Source organism: Nomascus leucogenys, chromosome 23 (assembly GCF_006542625.1).
Source record: "Nomascus leucogenys isolate Asia chromosome 23, Asia_NLE_v1, whole genome shotgun sequence".
NCBI classification, from domain to species: Eukaryota; Metazoa; Chordata; class Mammalia; order Primates; family Hylobatidae; genus Nomascus; species Nomascus leucogenys.
This window is the reverse complement of record NC_044403.1, coordinates 18,132,978-18,157,220: the sequence shown is the minus strand read 5'-3', so window position 1 is coordinate 18,157,220 and position 24,243 is coordinate 18,132,978. Positions and strand designations below refer to the sequence as shown.

The window sequence follows — 24,243 nt, the reverse complement described above, 5'->3', positions numbered from 1 at the left end:
CTTTTCTAGAAATTAAATCATAGCAGAGTTAGGTGCCTAAATAAAACCTGGAATTCATTCTTAGGTAAATAACCACTACTTTATCCATTTTTATTAATTTTTTCCCAAAGAGAAGCCCATTTAAATTGATACAGCTGGAAACAAGTTATTTGTGAACTACTCCAAAACAAAAGCAGAGATATCTGTACATTAGTTTTAAAATTCAAGTTGCCTATAAAAGTAGTATGAAACTCTCTTCTTGAGAGTTTACCTACTTACATAGTCATTAAAAAATAAAGAACAAAAAGTTAATTCCAATGGGAAAAAATAATTGAGCCTATTATATTTCATATTTAAAAGTCAGTAAATACAAGCTTTGCCTGTGAATAGCATTACCTTTGAAAAATGTGAAATTATAATAGAAGTTCTCAAAACCAGCAGTAAAGTTCTTCATAACCATGAAATCACCCATGAATGAGGTAAATTTAGACATATCTCACTATTTCATTATTGTAAAAATAATGCTCATTAAGTATTTTACTATGTCAGCCACTGTGCAAGCACTTTACATGCATTATCTTACTTCTTATTAAGAGGTAAAAAGAACTACTTATTCTCATTTTAATGAGAATCTGAGACTTATCAGAGTTATAAGTAAAGGTAATTTGGCCATGACATCGGCAACAAGTTGTGCTTTTAACCACTATTACATACTTTCCTTTTACTAATGATAAATCCAGTATTTTGAAGTTGGCTGGGGAAATGTCAACATGGATTAATTAAACACTAAAATAACTTTTAAACATGATTATTCAAACAAGATTCATTCAACATTAATTGGCACCTGCCAATCTGAGTACTACTTCATTCATTCACTCATTCATTCAACAAATATTTACTACATAACCAGAATGTGCCCATCAGTGCTCTCGCACAGTCCAATACAACTTCCTAGAATAACAGAAATGCACTGTATTAGCACTGCTCAATACAGTAGCTGAGCACAAGTGTTGAGCACTTGAAATGTGGCTAGTGCCACTAAGAAACTGAATTTTAAGTTTTATTACATATAAATTAGTTTAAATTTAAATGTTAATAACCACATATAGACTAACAGCTACCACACTAGACAGGGTAGCTCTACATATTGAGTGCACAGTTAGCAAAACAGACAGGGTTCCTACCTTCATGGAGCTTACAATCTAGAGGGAGAAGAGTATGAAATAAGAAAATGAGGCAGGGCATGGTGGCCCACACCTATAATCCCAGCACTTTGGGAGGCCAAGGTGGGTGGATCACCTGAGGTCAGGAGTTTGAGACCAGCCTGGCCAAAATGGCAAAACCCCATCTCTACCAAAAATATAAAAATCAGCCAGACATGGTGGCAGGCACCTGTAATCCCAGCTACTCAGGAGGCTGAGACACGAGAATCACTTGAGCCCAGGAGGCGGAGGTTGCAAAAAGAATAAATATGACAACTTCTGTTAATTTATTAAAAAGTAAAAATAAAACAGATAGCGTTTATAAGGATACAAACACAGACTGCATCAAACCTAGCTATGAAATTCCCAAAGTATGGGACTGAGAGATTCATTCTGAAAATGTTCTCTCAGGATTTCTCTATTTAAAATCCAGGATAATTAGTCTACCTTTAAAACAAAGAATTTATGCATTTATTGAAAGTGTTTTTAATGTTTTAAGACAAGTGAAACAGTACTCTGTTGACAAAAAAAATGTAAAAATAATTCTGAATGAGAATGCTATTATTTATTATATTTCAGGTAGCAGTTTGAACATAAGCAAAACAAACTAAAAGACAGTAGGGATGAAGAAACACAAAAATAAAACAGTAAAATCTATGAAACACTAACTTTAGAGACTTCCCAAGTTTAAGAACATGGACTTGGCCGGGTCCAGTGGCTCACAACTGTAATCCCAGCACCTTGGGAGGCCAAAGTGGGCAGATCATGAGGTCAGGAGTTCGAGACCAGCCTGGCCAGCATCGTGAAACCCCGTTTTTATTAAAAATACAAAAAATTAGCTGGGCATGATGACATATACCTGTAATCCCAGCTACTCAGGAGGCTGAGGCAGAAGAACTGCTTGAACCCAGGAGGCAGAGGTTGCAGTGAGCCAAGATCACACCATTGAACTCTAGCCTGGGTGACAGAGCGAGACTCTGTCTCAAAAAAAAAAAAAAAAAAAAAAAAAAAACAACATGGACTTGATGAATCAGAAGGTCAGAGAAAAACACCTGAACTACTATTCCACTTGGGAAGAAATGGGACTTTTTTACACGTCCACTTTTAGGCCAGTGTCAATTTATAAACCCCCAAAAGTATTTGCCAGGAATTACATTCCTAAACTTGGGCATCTGGAATTAAAACTAAGCAGAAACACACCACTTTATAGTGAATTAATAAGTGAAAAAAGGTGTTTGGATTAGCAGGGAAGGGAGAGTGACCAAAGAACCTTCATGTTCCCAGATCACATTATGTAGATTTTTGTTTGGGTATTTCAGATAGATTTGTTTGGGTAAGTAGGCTATTTTAGGTCAGAAAGAAGAGGAGATTTGAAGAGGGAATTATCGTAAGGCCAGCATTTGCATTTCTTTCTATTCCCACAGTTCCCATCTCTAAGCAACTGGGAAAATGGCCTGTAGACTGAAGAAGGGAAAATTTGAGGGAGAAGCACAAACTGAGTAAAATGGGTTGCTTATAGGAAGAAAAAGTTTAACTTTTCTAAATAACCCCCCAAATTAATTCCAGCTCTTGATTAAATAAACTGGATATCACTTACATGGCATAACTGCTGTCCCCCATTCTAAGCCAAATGGTGGTACAAAAATCAGGGCACAGAGGAAAACTAAACTATTACAAACTACCAATAGCAGTGACAGCAGGAAGAGGAAGAGGCAGAACAGCAGCAGCGGTGGCAATGGCTCACATCTAGAAAACACGGCATGGCAGGCACAGTTCTAACTGCTTTACATGTGTCATTTTCTTTTAATTGTCACAACTGCCTCATGAAGTAGGAACAATTATCATTCCCACTTTACAGATGAATAAGCTAGGTACAGAGTTTAATAACATGTTCACTGTCAAAGAGGTAATTAATAGTAGATGTGGGATAAAATTCAACCACTTTGCCACATAGAGGAAAATAATGGCTAGAGTTTTTTACCCAAAAATCACATGGTCACATGACCGCTAAAAAGAACTATATGGATTTTTTTCTTCTTTTGCCAAAAATTACAGATGATAGTCCTACATCTGTGTAAAAAAGAACTGATAATCTAGCTTTATTGATAAGTAAGAAAAAAAGGGAACTGGATTCTGAAAGTTTAGGAGTCCAAGCAGTAGATTATCAGGATTATTAGAAATAAGATCAATATAAAGGCCAAGATAGTACCAGAATAAAGACAATGGACACTAGAGTGACAAAAGAATCACCAAATTCCAAAAGAGCATGGCACCACCTTGACTTTGTTCCATGAAGTTCATGCCTATTACAGAAATTTCTCTATGGGAACATATTTCCAGTTGTATAAAAGCTATCAATAAAACTAGAATTGACACTTTTATATCCAACTTTGAGACAACATATGTTTTACAAAGCATGGGGACTTATGAATGATTATGAAAGAAATATGTATTTTAAAAGGCTTTCTGAAACTGTTTAATAAAGGTAAAATGGAAAAACTCTACAATTTTCTAAAATCTTTTATAAAAAATTATGCCTGTGAATATTTTATTACTTGGCCAAATGGAGATGTTTATCTCAAATCTTCTTATAAGAAAAGACAGAATAAAACAATGTTCTAAAAGTAATTTTAAAATCTTACTAATAAATATTTTAACCAAGTAAGTTAAAACAGAAAATACTCAGCAGCTCTAGCTTCTAACAAGAACTACTCAAGGAAAAGAACAAGCAGTGCCAACTAGACTCCCCAACCCCCGCTCTTTAAGTTAACCTCATCCACACAGTAAACAGACATCTCTCTCTTCCAGCCTCTCCATGTTGACCTCTCTTATTGCCAGCCAACTTCCTTATTTTCCTCAAATGGAGTGGAAAAATAAATCTTCATCCTTTTTAAAAAAAAAAAAAAAACAAAAACAATTTAGCTGCTAAGAAGCCCTGGGAATAGCACGTACCAGCACATAGTAGCACATTCAAACTAGTTAGCTGGGGAAAACATGATGACTTGCCCTGCTCTCCTAAGAACTGAGCTGTTCAATTCCAGATCCTAACAAAGAAATTTTTCCAGGATGCCAGTTTGAAATTTAGGAGATAGGAGATTCAGTGTTTACGAGAGTGGTGTTTAATCTCAACTGCCTCTGTTGAAACCTCAGGGAAGGTCAGTTTTGCCAAGAGCCACATGACTGCTTCCCCATTATGAAGGAAATAGGATAAAACAATGTAGCATATTCTTGTAACTGTTGTATATGTCAAGAATGAAAATCAAAGATTCCAACTAATCAAGGACCAGATGCTTCAGATTTGAAAAAACGAAAATGACCATCAATCTACTAATATAAATGGGCAAAGGACAGATGATCCACAGCATGGCTCACCACAACCTACAAATGATCCCTCCACCAATTTGACTGCCCCTGCAAACCTTATAGAAAACTGCTCCCCAAGAGGACGAGAGCAAGCTTACCCACAAGGCAGTTTCCTAGAGTCCAAAGACCTAATCCTAAAAGAAAGTAATACTTCTGTTCAGAAGAAAAATGCCTTTGAGTTGCTTTTTCATAGCTACTGGAAATAATAAACACTTACTGAGTATGTCCCAGTGCTTTTATTGTGGTATTTTGCCATAGTGAAAAGAAAATAGTATGAAGATGAGCAACCCTAAGTGTAAATCCTGACTCACATCTCTCTGTGACCTTAGACAAGTCATTATCCTATCTCAGCTTCGGTTTACTCATCTGTAAAATGAGAATGATTGTTATGAGGATTATATGCAAAAGCACACACAGATCATTTGACCTCTATATCTATCAGTTCCTTTATCTTCCTGCAGGATTATATATTTAAGAGAAATAGAGAAGTTTTCTTTAAATATTAGTTATAAAATGAAATTCACTAAAAACCAGTTGCATTTAACCAATTACAACTCAAGAGAAATATATGACAATTAAACAATGTTACCAACTACATAGTCACACATACAATTTTTTAGTGTACCATTCAAGGCTCAACCATAATTTTGGCTTACATAATTTTTCCAGTAATCCATATTCTCTCAAATAGTCCTACGTATAAACCCTCATTCCCACCACTGTCCTGAGCATATCTTGACTGACCCAACTTTAAGTGTCTGTTCTTACCCTAAATGCCCTTTCCACTACTTTATACCTCCCATCTAGCAATTTCTCAATTCCTCAATTCCCACCCCTTTTTAAGAGTCTTCCCTTAGGCCAGGCGCAGTGGCTCACGCCTGTAATGCCAGCACTTTGGGAGGCCAAAGTGGGCAGATCACAAGGTCAGGAGTTCAAGACCAGCCTGGCCAACATGATGAAACTCCATCTCTACTAAAAACACAAACATTAGCCGGACGTGGTGCTGTACAATGTGTAGTCCCAGCTACTCTGGAGGCTGAGGCACAAGAATTGTTTGAACACAGGAGGCGGAAGTTGCAGTGAGCTGAGATTGTGCCTCTGCACTGCAGCCTGGGGGACAGAATGAGACTCCATCTCAAAAAAAAAAAGAAAGTCTTCCCTAACCAATTCAACATTAACAATATCTAGTCAATTGGCAATTATTTGTCATGTTTAATGTTTTTTAATGTGGTTATGAAGAACCACTCTAATGTATTCTTTTCTATCTTCTAAACAATTCTGAGGTGTGGCAAACTAGTACAGTCTTTTGCAAAATAATCCCTGAACTGAAATTGTGCTATAAAGAGTTATACATGTGGGCTAAAAGAGAAGTCATAGAATTCTAATGACTAAAGTGTATATTACCACCAATATAAATTCCTCTAAAATTTACACAACTGGTCACCTGACTCCACTCCTTTCTGAAGCAAAATTGGTGTGAAAACAGAAACTAATTTAGAAGTACAGAATTAAATTGAAAATTTAAAAAGAAATTTATTCCACAGAATTTCTATAGTCACAATTAGATAAAGAGCCTCGACGCCAACTGAGCAGAAAAACTAATGAAGGCACTGCTGTTAGTGTAGCCGTGTATCAATGATGATTTTAACATCTGAAAAGCAGAACTTTTGGTTAAAGCATGCCTATTTATATCAAGGAGGTTCAAAACTGACTCAGAGGAAAAAGTACTATGCTCTGACTCACCAAGACCACTTCCTGAAACACCCAATGTTTTTCTTGGAAGGAAGTCCATACAAGTGCCATTTCTTTCAAACACTGATTAGACAAAATTGAAGTCTATCACAAAATAGACAAAGGACATATATTTTCTAAACCCAGCCAGGTTTCAAAGTAAAGAACATTTTCATAAACATATGGTCAGGAGAAATAAAACTTTAAAAATAGTCAAAAATTGGTAATGTAAGGTATATTATAAAGAATAAACTACTACCTACCTGTGTCCATCTTTATACCATAGTCTCTTAATGATAAACAACCTTATGACTTCAATCTGCTAAATTAACTAATATCTTTGGCTTCAAAACAGTCACTTTTTTAAAAGGTAATTCTTTTCTCTCTCTGAATCAACTGCGTCACCAATATTTAATAATAATTTACAAAAACAATAACACTTAAGTCCATATATGTGTCAAACATTGTTGTAAGTTCTTTGCACGCATTAATTCAATTGATAATCACAACTCTAAAAGGCAGGTACTACTTTTATCTCTAGTTTACAGATGAGGAAACTGGGGCACAGAACGATGAAATGCCTTGCCCAGTATCACACAGTTAGTACATGGTAAAGCCTCAAACACAGGCAGACCAACACAAAAGCCCAAACTCAGTTTCTATGCTATGTCTGTATGTGTGATCCATCCCCCTTTAGAACGCTTGATAGTAACTTAAACACACTTAAGCATACATACACACATACACAATTACACATATACAGATATATATTAACATTTCACATCTACATAATCCATGCCTGGATTCAGGTATGTCCTTCTCATCCATTAGTTTAAAATTTTTAATGAAATTAATTATATCAATAGGACTTTAGTACAAATAATACCAAGTCTTCAATCTGAAAGAACAACTACTTGGATAAGCTTTGAAACATTACACTGTCCAGATACATTTATATCAATCTCACTTGTTTTTTAGTTTCGAAACATTGGAAATATCTCACAGACCTATAAAAACACCAAAATGATACTGCCCTGGACACGGCCCTTAGGGGAAGAAAAATAACATAACATTTCCTTCTTCAAAATAACAAGCAATTAAATGGGATCTTGCTGTTTGTTTCCTCTTGAGTAATCTAGACTAAAAAGAGTTCAAACATCTGACTCTTACAATATTTTGCTTTCCGTACAAAGACCATCCTTTTAGATGTCAAGTCAGCTAATAAGTATTCACTCATATTTATAACTGGTCCATGGAAACTAGTTTAAATATTAAATGACTACACATGTGAAAAAGAAATTCTTAAGTAGTTTGTGAGTCAGGCTAAGCACCATGAAATAAACCACATTTCTCTGCCGTGCAGATTATTAGGAGGCAGTATAAGAAGAACAAATTTATTCCAAAAGGGCAAAGTGCTTAGAGCAGCAGCCTAAGGAAACAGAATATATTCCCCCTGTTAACACCACTCTGGAGATGCTAAAGATTCAGAGGTGCTCTTGGAAGCCTGCCTGTCCAGTGTGATTTTAGAGTTGAGAGAGTATCATCCTATTTCCTTAAAATCTATTGTTTACACAGGCGACAAGGTGAACAAAATTCTACCACTGGAAATTAATTCATTCTTTTGAGTTAAGCATTTTCATCCATAGGAAGCACTTTTAAACTACAAACACTTCTGGGAGTAATAATGTATTATGTCATTAACATTTAAGTGTGGATTATGAGATACTTTCTCCTAGGATAAGAGGACTCTGGGGTAATGTATGAATGCCTATGAGATCAGTGTCTGGAAATCTTCATAGAGCAGCAGCAAACTACTGAAGAAAAAAAATGCATGCTTAATGTTTTTACCTATCTCTAAAACATATATCCAGTATATTAAATATGAAGAAAAAAATTGCATGCTTAATATTTTACCTATATCCAATACATATATATCCAGTATATTAATAATACTGAAATTATGAAAGGAATTCTAACTCATGCATGTAATGGTTATTAAAGGTAAACATTCTATAGAGTGAGCAAAACCACATAAGAAGTTCATTCGAGGCTGGGTGCGGTGGCTCAGGGCTTTAATCCCAGCACTTTGGGAGGCCGAGGTGGGTGGATCACAAGGTCAGGAGATCGAGACCATTCTGGCCAATATGGTGAAACCCCATCTCTACTAAAAATACAAAAATTAGCTGGGTGTGGTGGCATGTGCCTGTAGTCCCAGCTAGTCGGGAGGCTGAGCCACAAGAATCGCTTGAACCCAAGAGGTGGAGGTTGCAGTGAGCCGAGATCGCACCACTGCACTCCAGCCTGGTGACAGAGCAAGACTCCATCTCAAAAAATAAATAAAAATAAAAATAAATAAAAAGAAGTTCATTTGGTATTTTTTGGACATTTATGCCTACAAGGTATTGTGCTTTGCATGATGACATATAATAAACATACTTTCTCTCCTCTGGGAACATTCAGTTCAGCAAGACGGATAGATATACAAACAGATAATTACAATGCATTTTAGTAAATGTTATTACGGTACGAACAATGTACTAGGAAAGTGTCTATCTATGTAAGCTGATGGTAGGTTTCATATAGGAAGAGATACTAAAATCAGGTCTTGAAAGTCAGTGAGGAGTGCACCAGTTGGTACATGTACAGGTAGTTAGAGAACATTCCGGACATATACAAAGGATATGGAAGGACATGAATTTCAGGGAATAGTGAGATATTCAGTGTGGCTGCAATATAGAATATATAAAAAGAAGATGTGATGAAGAAAAGCTTGATGCCAGATTGTGAGGGGCCTTGTAGAGCGTATAAAGGAATTTGGACTTAATCTTTTAGGAGATGGTAAGGAGTAACAATCATATTACTAATGTTTAAGAAAACAACTACACAGGCATTCTGGAAGGCAGAGTAGATCAGGGAACGAAGTTGACACTTTCAGGAAGCAAAGTTGATTATTTGAGATAATTGTATCTGTTTCTTTCATTTCTATAGGAATCTTCCCACCTGTATTCTGCTCTATGTATTTTTTTTTTGGAAAAACTTAGACTCACCTTTGTTATTCCCCTAATGTCTCCAAACTCCATAATTATCCAAAGAGAAACTGATATACTAATTTTAAATGTGCCCACACTTACCTCTAAGGACACAGACCATACTTCCTAGAATTATCAGTTACACAAGAAATCCAATGAAGCTATCTTCATCCTATTTTAGAAAGTTCATTGTAAAATTCGAAAGACTATAAGAATAGAGGGTTTTCCTGCTGGGTTTTTTTGTTTGTTCATTTAAAATATCCCTTTAATGGTGTAGTCATTGTGGAAAACAGTATGGTAGCTCCTCAGAAAAATCAAGCATTGAATTACTATATGATCCAGCAGTTCTTCTTCTGGGTATATACCCAAAAGAACTGAAAGTAGAGACTACATATTTGTACACCCATGCTCATATCAACATTATTCACAAGAGCCAAAAGGCAGATGCAACCCAAGTGTTGTCCATTCACAGATGAATAAGTAAAATATCATATATCTACATAAGGGAATTATTTATCCTTTAAAAGGAAACAGACATCTCTCATGCATACTACAACATGGATGAACCCTGAAGCCATTACACTAAGTAAAATAAGCCAGTCACAAATGGACAAATACTCTATGATTCTACTTAAATGAAGAACTTGGAATAGTCAAATTCAAAGACACAGAAAACATAATGGTGGCTCCCAGGGGCTGTGGAGGGTGGAGAATGGGTAGTTATTGTTTTGGGGCACAGAGATTCCATTCAGGAAGATGAAAAACTCCTAGAGATAGATGGTCATGATGGCTGCACAACAATGTGAATACATTTAATGACAATAAACCATACATTTAAAGATGGTTAAGTTGGTAAATTTAATATCAACTTTATCACAATAATTAAAGAAATCTGAGGAACAAATGAACTACTGAATGTCTGTGAGCCTATCAGGTAAAGCCACCTGGTCTGTAAGGCAAAGGCTAGATCTTATTGTAGCTGCCTCTGTTATGGGGATGTACTAGAAGATTAACAATTTCCTTGGCGTGCGTGAGTGTGCACACACACACACACACGCAACTGTCCTTAAAATCCTGTGTGTATATACACATACATATATACATATACATGTGTGTATATTTTTTTAAATTTGAACTAAAGTAGGTTAACATCGTATTCTACTTTAATAAAGATCAAGAAACACAATCTCTAATTTACAAAACCAATAAACTGAACTGCATTTTGAAGAAAAAAAAAGCTCGCTGGTCTAGTTTTATACCAACTCCTATTTTCTGGTCCAGTTCTAACACTATCTGGCAGGGACTTTTGCAAATTCCATTTCTCACTGATTCTTAATTTTTACCTTCGTCAAACAGAGTAAGACTCCTTGCTTCACCCCTACACACTGATCTAGGTCTACTGAGGAGATAAAATAAGAAAATGAATACATGACATTACTTTTAAAATATTCAATGATTTGGAATCGATACATTGTTTCATGAACACATGTGAAATCACTCAAAAAATTTTCAGTGTCTATTTTTCACTTTTTAATTGAGCTTTTAAACAATCTAATATGCATATAAGTTTGGGTAAAACATTCATTCAACAAAATAACACCTACTGGTACTCCAAGGGGTTTAAAAAAAATCTGTTCGATAAGGTGATTTCAACAAATTTTTACGGCAATTGGAGAAGAAAACATTCAGATCTTGTTTTCATAATTAACTAATCCATTATTAAATCCCATACAAAATATCAATAATTATAAGATGACGCTAAAGTACTTAACACTCATTTAAAAAGCAAAATAAACACATGAATGTAACTTCCTTTTAAAAAGTTATTGACATTTTATGGCAAATCAGTTGTTGACTGCAGTAGTTAGAATACCCTCTTGGAAATGAGCCCAGTGGCATTGTTGATACCTTAGTAAATTTTAATACTTAGAAAGAACCTGTTTTAAATCAATAAGAGTTCTCACTCTGCCCGTACCATTAATCCCCCTCCCAACATACCTTGTGCAAGCCTTTTTTTTTGTAAGGAGGGGTATCTTTTTCCTCACTGTTCAAAACTTCCAACTCTTAGTAAACACTGACCTCAGCTGCTAGCCAATATTACCCTTTTTGTAAGGAAAAACAGACTTATGATATCCAGTAGGAAGACATTAAAACCCCCAATGTTTGACACCATTAACTAAAGTTCACTAAAGTTTAAGCTTATGTAAAACATACACAAGTATCATTATTAAATTCTTGTACAATCAGAGGCACATGTGTTGTTGCTACCACCTATCAGCTATTTTTTTTAAACTCAAGACTTAACATTCAAGAATGACCCTGAATCTATTTTCTTTCCTTCTGTCTCCAAATCCCAGTCTTCTCCTCACCTAAGGTTACTCTCTCTAATTATGCAAACCAGTATGGTAAACATCTTGTAAAATGGTCCCTCCCATTGAGACAGCTAAGTGGGAGGGGGTCCCTGGCAAAGCTCCTGCCAGCCTGTGCACTGGGGTGGAGCCTGAGGAAGTTTGCACTTTTGCAGAGGGGAGGAGCCTGGCCTTTCCTTTTCCTGTGTGGAACCTGGGATTCAAAAGGCAAGGTGGGAAGCACTGTAGCATCGACTTTGGCCTTGCGGAGAGTCCCTGTTCACCCTTTTTTCCTTTTTGCCCAATAAAACCCTGCTTTACTCACCCTTCGAACCGTCTGCGAGCCTAAACTTTTGTGGCCGTGGGAAAAGGACCCCATGCTTAACTGAACTAAGGAAAAGTCCTGCAACACTGTGGTTACTGTAGTCTTAATTCATAGATGCAGAAAACATGCAACCCTCTTCCTCTTCTCTTTCTATTTATAAATTCCTTAATGCACCCAAACTATAAAAACTATAAATGAAATTATCTCTGTTTGGAAGTTCGAATTTGATTTTGAAGAAATAAGCTCCTCTAATAAAAAGTAGTTGAGTATTTAACTCCTTTATTAAATCTCTAAGCCTGATTATCATGTGTTATCACCCAGAGAACCCAAGATCATGTGTTCCAGCACAGAACACCCTCCCTCAGCTGGTTATTAGTATTTTTTTTTTTGAGACAGAGTCTCGCTCTGTCACCCAGGTTGGAGTGCAGTGGCACAATCACAGCTCACTGCAAGATCCGCCTCCCAGGGTTGACGCCACCATTCTCCTGCCTCAGCCTCCCAAGTAGCTAGGACTACAGGCACCCGCCACCACACCAGGCTAATTTTTTTTATTTTTAGAACAGACGGGGTTTCACCATGTTAGCCAGAATGGTCTCGATCTCCTGACCTTGTGATCTGCCCGCCGTGGCCTCCCAAAGTGCTGGGATTACAGGCGTGAGCCACTGTGCCGCAGCTGGTTATTTTTTTAAAAAGTGGCTGTATTCATTCTATCTCAGGCTTACTGCTGACACTGTAATAATGCAGATTTACTTTTCCTTCTCAGGAGCAGATCCAGTTGCGGTATTCTACGTTCATTTTTCCTGCATTTTCTGTTCAGACCATATCCAGGTCAAGCTCCATCCAGACACTGAGACAGCAGTTAAGAAGGGTTGGGAAAGTGGCCTAGGGTAATCTTCTGGGGTTACTAACAATCTGAAGAACTTAATGTAATTAGGTTGGCTTCAGAAAAGAGAAAAGTAGCCTACATCCAGGGAATCCCTGTACTCACAATCATACCAGGAATCTCCTAGGAAAATGTCCATTCCTTCTTATCCACTCAATAAATCTTGCTGAGGGCTTACTATATGGCAGCAAGTATTGTACTTACAAAGCTGGATATAAATGATGAACAAAACAGATATAATTCTGTCCTCAAATGTGTTGGAAGACACAATGCTGTTTCCTTGAATATGCCAAGTTCTTCCTTCCTCAAGGCCTATCACACTTGTCTAGAATAATTATCTTTTACATCTTTGCCTACCTAAATCTTGTATCTCAGCTTAAATGGCCCGTTGTTGGGAAACCATTCCCTGACTCACCAATCTATCCTAGATTCCTACATTACATGTTTTCACAGCACTCTGAAATTCTCTTCATAAATCTTTACTGTTAGACATTTGGGCCAATATTTGCTTAATATCTGCATTTCAAAAATAAAGTACTAGCTGGTATACTTTCTATTGAAGTGAAACACACTTTTTGTATTTTGCATTTCCTTTCAAAAACATCTTGAATCTCATCTTTCTTTCAGGTGAATATTAAATTTTTAATATGAGGCTAGAATTTTCTGTTCTTTATATTTTACTTATAAGTTTTTTTTACAACTTATCCAAAGATATTCTTCCTTGTGCAAATTTTGTAATAAAATGACACAATTCTCTAACCTACTCTATTGTCTATGTGTATAATTTTTTTTCTATTTTACATACTAAATAAATTTACATAAATGCCCATATTTGATATCTAGTTAGCAAGCCAGGCAAGCTTATATTTCAATCCTTATTAAATGTAAAACTTTAGGCTTACTTGGCCTCTATGAGGCTAGTTTCTTCATTTGTAAAGTGGTTATAGTACCTCTCAAGGGTAAGAACAATCAAAGTATGCAAAACCCCTAGCAAAAGAGCAGGCTAAATAAATGACAGTTCTTTCCTCCATGTGGGAAAAAGGCACATGTTTGAAAATGTAGCCCCTATGAAATATTACACTTTACAGTACCTAATCCAATTTCCTGAAAGGGAACAAGTCTAACTTTTTTCTTCATGGGATGTATTTCAGGTCAGGGGTTGACAAACTTTCAGTAAAGGGCCAGGTTATAAATATTTTAGGCTTTGTGGGCCACATACAGTCTCTGTCAATATTCTTCATTTTTGTTTTTAATAACCTACCAAAAATGTAAAAAGCATTCTCAGCTTGTAGAAAGAAAACAGCCCAATGGCTAGAGTTTGCTGACCCTCTGCTTCGGGTTCATCATTACTCATCAGTTCTGCCCTTACTTTTCCTATTACTTCACCTTAATCAATACCCAACTGAACAACTACTCTCCTTACTATTTAGTAAGCTTTCAGTATAACAAACACTAATCAAGTACTTGCATATCTGTAAGGGCCTGTAAGGTAACTCACTACCCAAACAAAAAAACAAAAAAAAATCACATGCTACAAAACAAGTACAAATAAAGCCTTCCGAAGTCTTCCTCTGGTGTCGCCTTGCTCTTCCCTCTGATTTCTGAGTATATTACTACTAGTGATTTATGCTCATGATCAGATTTCTCTTACCACAATCTTGTAATGAAGTTGGTGGTTTTAATTCCTTTGTAAGAATTTGATTAGGCTTTTTGTACCACAGAGTTACAAGTCCCCTAGTGTTCATTTTTCATTAGACTCTCCCCTTACAATTCTGAAGTACTATTATAACTCACCTTCTTTTGTTCCCCAACTTCCAACACAATCATTTCATCCTCTTTTTGTAGTTCAGTTCACCTCCCTATCCCTAATTCTCTAATTGTTTTCCTCCCCTTTTATGTATAAGCCCCAGGAAAAAATTCTGATTTAGGTATGAGAATGAGTTCCTGTTATTGCTCTGCCTATGATGATCTGTGCATTCTTACCCTGAGTAGTGTTGTTTCCTCATCTATCATAGGGATCGAAACAGCCTATGATGCCAATCAGAGACAGTTATTAAATGCAGATGAAATAACACATGTGAAAGCTACTTATCTGTAATCTACAAAGTAAGAGAACACTAAGATCTAAATCAGACTCGATTCAAGAATTGGCTCTGCCATTTATGAGTTATTGACCATGGGCAAGTTAATTAACCCCTCTAAGCCTCACTTTCCTCATCTGTAAAGACAGTAATAATACCTACTGTATCAGGTTTTGTGAGAATTCCATAACATAATCCATGTTAAGCACTTATCATAGTGCTTAGCACATAGTTAAGGCTCAAAAATGTTAACATAATTGTTATTTGTGGGAAAGAAATATTTCTATTCCAGGCAGCCACAGGCCTTGCATGTAAATTATTGGGAAGTGGTGCAAGATGGGTTATCTAAAATTGGAGGGTAAATTATAATACAAAATAGGAATGAGTGTGGCTCATAACATGTGGTAAAGTGAGAGAGCCGGGCAATGTCTGAGGTGTGTGCATTTACACTTTGTGTAGCCTAGGTAGCTCATTTTAGTTGGGTGAAATTTTCTGTGCACGCCTACTATTTCTCAGGTGAAATCACGCATAAGCAAAAGTGAAATTTGCATTATGCTCAAAGTGTTGCCTAATATCAATCACGTAAGAACAAAAACTCCCATTTTTCAAAACAATCATTACAGCAGAATTGACTGTATTTATTCTCACACTATGAACTCACAAAAAATGTTATCTGAGTTAGAACTGTAGTCACTTTCCACAAAGCCTGTGTTACTCTTCAATTTCCTATTAGTCCAAAGTCTTTCCCTAGTAAGAGCTGTCCTTTGCCTGTCAGTATTGAGCCACTAAGCAACATGATTTAAAACATTTCTTAGCTGCAGCCTTGATTGTTTCATCAGCTTTCCCTGCTGGGGACAGCTTGATTCAGAGAGCCATGCCACACTTGTTTAGATTTCCAGTTGATCCCCTGTCCCCAAATGTCCATTCCAATAAAGGAGTAAAATGTCTTATAATCTATAACACTGTTATATCATTCTATTTTTTTCAGTAACCAAATATTTATAATAAGCATGTACTGAATGCAAGGCAACCTAGTAGAAACAAGACAAAACCACCTCTAACCCATCATAGTAAGAGATAGACATTAAGTAATTCAATCAGTTAAACTCAGTCATTAGGAAGTAAAATATAACACATGTAAAAATAAATATAACAGAAGATGGAACACAAAACACCGTAAGAAAATGCAGAAAGAAGAAGGGGAAACCAAGAAAAATTTAATGGCAGTGGTCAGTAAACCTTAAGGATGAGGTAAATTTTGAATATGAGGGAGAGACTTTCTAATTACACCATGTGTCAAGAAAAAGAGGCAGGAAATGGAAACTGTAAAGCATAAAGAAGAAGCTTAAGCCATACATTAAGATACATGACCCAAAAGATAAGTTACACACTGGACATTGAATTTCATATAATGGGAAATGAGAACTCTACTGACAATTTTTAGCCAGAAGACTGTAGCATGAATTATGAATGGGCAAAGGGAGCCCAACTGGCTTTTAGAATCCAGGCTTTGAATAAGTTAAGAGAATTGAAAGAGTCTTTGGAATGCTCGGCCAGAGCAGCAGGAGGGCTTTCCCCACCCACAATCCCAGGCTTTGTGTCCAAGATTGATATTCATGGCTCTGCTTAATGCAGTGGTCCCCAACCTTTTTGGCACCAGGGACTGGTTTCATGGAAGACAATTTTTCCAAGGCAAGAGTGGGGGGATGGATCAGAATGAAACTGTTCCACTTCAGATCATCAGGCATTAGTTAGATTGTCATAAGGAACACACAACCTAGATCCCTCACTTGTGCAGTTCACAATGGGGTTCGACTCCTGTGAGAATCTAATGATGTTGCTGATCTGACAGGAGGCAGAGCTCAGGCAGTGATGCTTGCTGGCCTACTGCTCACCTCCTGCTGTGCGGCCCAGTTCCTAAAAGGCTGCCAACCGGTACTGAACCATGGCCCAGGGGTTGGGGGACCCCTGGCTTAAGGGATACTCACTATGTCATTTGGTCTGGCCAACTGTATAAATGGTGAAATAAAGAAAAATTACTTGCATAATGAGGAAAAGCATTTTTTTTAGAAACAAGGAAGATAAAGAATCCAGTGGAATCTAATACTACAGTAATAATGAGATGTCAGAGAGTTGTTACCACAGCATTAAATCTAATGATCAGAATAATATAATTGGCAAAGTTAAATAATATTGCTCTAAATTACATCTAAATACCTGACACAAAGAATTTTTAATAATCAAGAAAATGCACACAAATGTTCCTAAAACCAAGCTCTTGAACAAATGTTGATACAAAATCTAAGACAAGCTTAAGAAACTCACATTTCATTCAGCTCAGATCTTACATTACCAAGTACAGACAGACAATATTTCACAAATTGCTTTTGCATTTTAGAAAATATATTGAGCATTAAAACTACCACGTTTCTTCTAATCAAATTAACAAACCTAGTTAATATATTTTGTACACATGATTCTGTATAAAAATGCCACAAATTTAACCGAAGTATAATTTCTTCATGTCGCTGGAAACTCAATTTTTAAGTGCTTACATGTCAAATTAAACAAGTCAAAACAAATACACAAACTTAAACTCTAAAAAAAAAGAAATTTTAAAATACCAGATTGTTTACATTAGAAATATCCTGTATAATAAATGATCAAAAGACTATGTGATAACCTACCTCATTATATTCTCTTCAAAAAATATTTATACAATTCAACTAAGCTATTATTTAAAAGGCTAGAATTTTTTTTTTAAGATAGTCTCACTCTGTCACCCTTACTGGAGTGCAATGGCACAATCACAGCTCACTGCAGTCTCAGTCTCCTGGGATCAAGTCATCCTCCTTCACTTAGTCTTTTGAGTAGCTGGGACTACAGGCATGCACCACCATGCCAGGCTAATTTATTTATTTATTTATTTTGGTAGAGACGAGGTCTCACTATGATGACCAGGCTGGCCTTGAACTCGTGGGCCCAAGCAATCCTCCTGCCTCAGCCTCCCAAAGTGCTGGGATTACAAGCATAAGTTACAGAACCTGGCCAAAAGTTTAAAGTGTAATGAGTTCATTTTCATCACCTTAAAATTCCAAGGTTCATACCTACCTTGATGATTTAATGACAAATGACATCACTGAAAAGTAAACTATAAAAGAGACTTCTCTATACAATTTATGTCAGAACTATTTACATAGAAATGAGACTAAGCAGCGTATCTCCTCCATAGTCATTTCCTCTTATATACAATTTGCTTAAGTTAAATTGAAAAAAATTGTATCCAAGTCTAGTTGCTGAAAAACGGACACCTCTTTTATAACTCAAGGTACTGCAGACACAAGGGTATCTTACTAAAGGTGGGGACAGGTGGATCAGGGAACAAAATATTTTACATACCATTCCAAGAACATATATGGAGATTTACACTCCACATTAATACTGCCATTTGCCTTAGAGTTTGGCCACTAAAGCTGACCAAAGCTTTATAGCAAGGGTAAGAATATACCAGGCCATAAACGTCTTGAGGAACCTCACCTATTTATGCTACAAAAAAGCTGTATACAATATTTCTATGGGGAGTTAAAATTTGTGTAAATTGATAATGCTCTTTACAGTATAGAAGGGTCTTAAGAAATAATAGTGACATTACAAGAAAATCAACACATCTAAGAATGTATTTCAAAAAAGGATCAAAACAGCCATAACCATGGCACCTAAACTCAAGAACCTACTACATTTCCCAAGACCAAAACAGTAACTTAACCAGTTATTTATTTTTGCTCTCTATCTAGTCTGTGTTACAATGTTATTAGCTCTTATTTGTTTTTAAATAGCCTTGCACTTAATTACTAGTGACAGAATAATAACAAAAAAGTTCCTTCTGAGTAAGATTAAATGTAACAAATCAATAAGAACTACTTATAGATCTTTATATATTATGAATTACATGTTTGTCACTAACTCAAGTTTGATATTTAAAACATAATTATAAAATTGAATATTTTGAAAGAGTTGTTTCTTTAAAGCTTCCATTAATTGACTATTTAAACATTTACAAGTTCCATTAATATACATGGGCTTTAAAAAAAACTTTAAATACACATATTCAACTGTATTTTAGGTCCCAAGCAAAATGTTTACACAGAAATTTGGCAGTGTTAAATCTGTGGACTCAAAGCCAATAACAACCTAAGAAGTCTAAACCTGGTTAATAAGCAAATTTTCACAGTACAACTAACATTGTATAAACAATCCAAAGCAGTTAATATTTATAAGATAATCAATGTTTTGCATATCAGGTTAAGTTCAAAGTAATTCTTTAAACATTTGATACATTACGCCCACGGATTCCCAATTTGTAATAGTCAACAGACCTCTTCTTAGCTATAATATAAGGGGAAAATTATTCTCTTAAATACCATGACCTAAAGGAAAGAAATCCTTTGAATCTCCACCTCTGTAAGCCAGAAGACAGGAGGCAAGACCCTGTGGAGACTGAGTTACCACTAATTTCACCAAGTTCAGAATCCACTTGGAATACTAAATGGGAAGTTAAAAAGCAATTATAGGGCTTACTTGGACTAAAAGTATTGCTACATGTTTCAAGGTCTACAAATACCCTTTATAATAATTATGCCTTTGAGAGCCCTCCTTAGCAAAGAAAATATTAACAAACTCAAACTTACCTACCGACACAGTTCAGGAAATACTCCTCTAAGCAATCGTCCAGGCAATATTGAGAGGCCATTCCACTCAGTTTACTTATGTGCCAAGTGACCTTTGGCACAACGTCAGAAAGGGTGGGACTCTAAGCGTCAGTTTCGGCATTGTACTGTAGCGAACAAAATTTCTGATTTGGTTTCTCTAGGGCGTTAGCTAAGATTTCCTCCTCTTGTTAAGTAAGTAAACACAGCTACCACTACACTTCCAACTCTTGCCTAAGATGATTTTTTTTAAAGTTTTAAATGGTGAAAATAATACTGGCTAGCATTGACTGAAAGCTTACTGTGTGGTCTAAATTAACGCTATATAGACAGACATCATTATTACTCCCATTTTAGAGGGGTAGAATCTGAGAAATGGTAGTTAATAAGTAACTTATGGGAATTCCAGGTACAGAAATATGGTCAACTGAGCTCATGAAGACTTCCCACTACAGACACTAAGAAAAGAAGAAAATAAGTGTAACAAAATTAAATACGTAGTTTTACTTGCAAAAAAGATAATTCCCTGATGCTAAACCAAAGCCAGAACTGATAGCTAAAAGAGTAAGCACAAAAGCATACATTGTCAGCTGTGGCCAACACTGGAGCTATGGGGATAATCACTGGAGTCTCTTTAGCACTTAAGTATAGACTGAAATTGGTAACAACATGCCCCTTGAAGGAGAAAGAACAGAAGAAAGTGCTCCCTCAAGAGAGAAAGCACTCTGCTGGATTTCCAGCCCCATGAAACCTTCACAACTCTAAAGCAGGCCTGATACTTATGCAGGGACAGAAGGGGAGGCCCTGGGCACACATGAGGTAAAAAGTCGGTACTGAGATTCTTCCAGAAAACCAGGGCTGTCTTCAAAGATCTATCCTCATAGTTAAAAAGTGGTGGTGGGGTCAGGGGAGGAGAAATTCACTCGTAGTCATATTAAGACTTCAAGGGAGCTTGTCTCTGAGAATCTGGGTGAAGAGGACAGGGGAAATGCTATAAATGCTCTAAGAAATTAAAATCCTAAACCTATGACACAACAGTTTTGAAATTTGAATTTTATTTGTATGAGAATTTCCTAGGTAAAAAAATTAAGAATCTCCAATCTAAGGAATTAGATCCTGGGCCAGTGAAATCTCTAAAGTATCTAGAAGAAACAAACACAAAACTATTTTAAAGTGATGATAGATAAACAAGTCCCCATAGGATTTCTTTGGATAGAAAAACCAAACCAAAACAAAACAAAACAAAAAATAATCCCCACTGAAGATGAGCTTATAAATTTAGAGATTATAAAATATGTGAGAAAATTATTTACTGTGATTATTAACAAATATGTCAAACAGAAAACTGAGTGCTCAACTAATTTTTAATATGAAGACGCCAAAAAAGTATATTTAAATTATTAAAGAAATGGAGAAAGAAAAAAGAGCCTATAAAGAACATAAACTAAAAACTCTGTATGTTTTATAAAACCAAATTATATTTGAATAAAGATATGGCACAGGCTGGGTACGGTGGCTCACATCTGTAATCCCAGCTCTTTGAGAGGCCAAGGAAGGAGGATCCCTTGAGTCCAGGAAGTCAAGAGCAGCCTGGGCAACATACCAAGACCCCATCTCCACAAAAAATTCAGCAATCAGTCAAGCGTGGTGGTACACACCAGCAGTCCTAGCTGCTCACGAGGCTGAGACAGGAGGACTGCTTGAGCCCAGGAGTTTGAGCCCAGGAGTGAGCTATGATCACGCCACTGTATTCCAGCCTGTGTGACTGAGCAGGACCGAACTCTTTAACCCATTTCCCACTTTGAATAAAAAAGTGCTGCTTGTTGCCAGTGCAGTATTCTTGGGGCAAATGGGAAATGGGTTAAAAAAAAAAACATTCTCTGTATACTGCACTCAGAGTTTTCATCAGGTTTCTATAACTTTAAAAGGGAAAAGAATCACTATAAATAGAATTTTTAAAATGTATTTAGAAAAGCAATAGTCAATGTCAGAAGTCAATTGTCTGGCAGAACCTATTCTACATCCACTTTTGTTCTCTACCATCTCTCAAGCTCCTGACCACTGTATGCTGCAACTCCTTATTCCTGAAAATTCTGACCCATCCCTTGGGCCATTCCTTCCCATCTCCAGCACCCCTGCAAAAAAGATTGAATGGAAACTGTGACATGCCACCCACATCTCCTTTCAGGACGGAAGGACTGATTCCCCAACTGCTGTAGTGCTGCCTGCAGACAACCTTCAATTATCAGCTCTTTCAGGATGGCCTCACTTCACCCAGTATCACACACCCTTCCCAGGGAAGCCCACATCCAAAGATTAGTTGACATGTGGAAGACAAAGCCTTGGTCCCCTTTCTCCAACTGGGGACAAGGGTGAGGAGCCCTCTCAGCTTTGGAGCACCCCACAGGGTCAGATCTTCTTTGAGACTACATGGCAGCCCAACATCCCCCTCGGCCCAATAGCGTTTCCTTCCTTCCCTTCAACCACAGGGGCTGATCCCAAGAGCACTTTCTTATTATTTTTTCTTTTCTTTTTTTTTTTTTTTTTTTTTTTTTGAGATGGAGTTTCACTCCGCTGCCCAGGCTGGAGCGTGCAGTGGCACAATCTTGGCTCACTGCAGCCTCCTCCTCTTGGGTTCAAGTGGTTCTCCTGCCACAGCCTCCTGAATAGCTGGGACTACCAGTGTGCGCCACTATGCCTGGCTAATTTTTTGTGTTTTTAATAGAGATGGGGTTTCACCATGTTGACCAGGCTGGTCTCGAAATCCTGACCTCAGGTGATCCACCGGCCTCCCAAAGTGCCCAGCTAATTTTTTGTGTTTTTAATAGAGACGGGTTTTCGCCATGTTGACCAGGCTGGTCTTGAAATCCTGACCTCAGGTGATCTGCTGGCCTCGGCCTCCCAAAGTGCTGGGATTACAGGTGTGAGCCACCACACCTGGCCCCCAAGAACACTTTCTAATAAACTTTCCCAGCCGGGCGCGGTGGCTCACGCTTGTAATCCCAGCACTTTGGGAGGCCGAGGCGGGCGGATCACGAGGTCAGGAGATTGAGACCACAGTGAAACCCCATCTCTACTAAAAAATACAAAAAATTAGCTGGGCGTGGTGGTGGGCGCCTGTAGTCCCAGCTACTCGAAGAGGCTGAGGCAGGAGAATGGCGTGAACCCAGGAGGCGGAGCTTGCAGTGAGCCGAGATTGTGCCACTGCACTCCAGCCTGGGCGACAGAGCAAGACTCCGTCTCCAAAAAAAAAAAAAAAAAATCTTTCCTGAGCACTAATTCCCATCTCAAAATCTGCTTTCTGGGGAACCCAAACTGCAACAGAAGGACATTAGGAAAACAAACAAACAAACCAACAAAAAAACATGGCAGGACACAGAAACTGAAGGGAGTGAGAAGAGGATAATAATATTAAGTCTTGAAACCAATGGAGAGAACAGCAGAAAGTACTAATATAATTCCTCAATGAGAAAATCAGTATTAAAAGTAGCAAGAAGAAAACCCTTCAAAATGAAGAATATAATCAAAATAAACACTATAATCATAAAATTCCAACCCAACATTTCAAAGTATCACTAAACTTGAGAGCTGAAAGAAATGAGAGAGTGTCCCAATTCCAATCCCTGTCATTTTTAAGATACTGTCTCTTAAAAATGGTCCACAGGTCTGCCAAATGCCAAAAAATGTTGCTGCTTGGAAATAGACAGTTTCCTAGTAATAAGTTAACAGGTACAGTTAATACCCTGCTGTTAAACAAAATTCTGATATACCTTTGGCTCCTGAATTATCTATCAGTAAAGATGTTAATGAAGTCTTATGAAAGGCTAATCTGGCACAGGCTGATATATGACAAATCATTGTCCAAATATTAAAAAAATGGCATGGACTGAAACCATCCATAGTCATTCATATGCACACACAGGATATCAATGATGTGGGACAATTCTAAGCAAAGCTCATGGGTATTTGCTGATTCCTTGTTTTCTACGATAGGGCAGTTTACCAGAAGTAGTCACATGAAATATTATATATTTGGAATGTGACAGATTTGGTTACTGCACTTTTTTCCAAAGCTCTTGAAGGAAGCTGGAAATTGCACACACACACATCTTTACTGATAACCTTGCCCTACATTCCCATACTTTGTAACTACAAATATAGAGGCAGACAAAATAGGCTGTAACATAATCTGTCAGCTAAGATCATCAGATCCAAAATGATGTGAGGTCACTTACAAAAATTGTTAGGACAACCAAGCAGAATCGATCAACAATGTCACAATCCATTCATCTTGGAAGTATAAGCAAAATTTCACTTTCAGTTCCTGTATTGTTCAACCCCAATTCCTCATCGGTCCTTCATTCTTTCTTCTCACAAGATCCACTATCTGCTTTGTCTTCTTTAAACCAATCCTTCTCCTAACTTTAATACCTTTTTCAGTGAGAGTAAGAAACCCAAAATAAGTTTCTAAAGAAATACTCTAAACTACATATTGTCAAACTTCAATTACATACATGCTAAGCTAGTTAAATCCGTATGGATAGAATGATCAATCAAATGCTTTAACAATTTACCTGGAGAGGGACAGGAGATGTA

At 37.0% G+C, this 24,243-nt stretch overlaps 1 protein-coding gene across 3 annotated transcripts in view; it reads right to left on the bottom strand.

The window, feature by feature from the left end:
• The window catches only part of EPS8 (epidermal growth factor receptor pathway substrate 8), a 177,220-nt gene that overhangs the window by 83,963 nt on the left and 69,014 nt on the right, over window positions 1–24,243 (bottom strand). Inside the window, exon 1 of one of the 3 annotated variants that reach the window (XM_003265550.4) lies at window positions 19,634–19,774. The exons of 1 other annotated variant lie outside the window; for it this stretch is intronic. The gene's annotated coding sequence lies outside the window, so the exon portion shown is untranslated. Of the gene's footprint in view, window positions 1–19,629; window positions 19,775–24,243 lie in introns of those variants that run through there. One more of the 3 variants, XM_030804827.1, reaches the window with a different exon arrangement.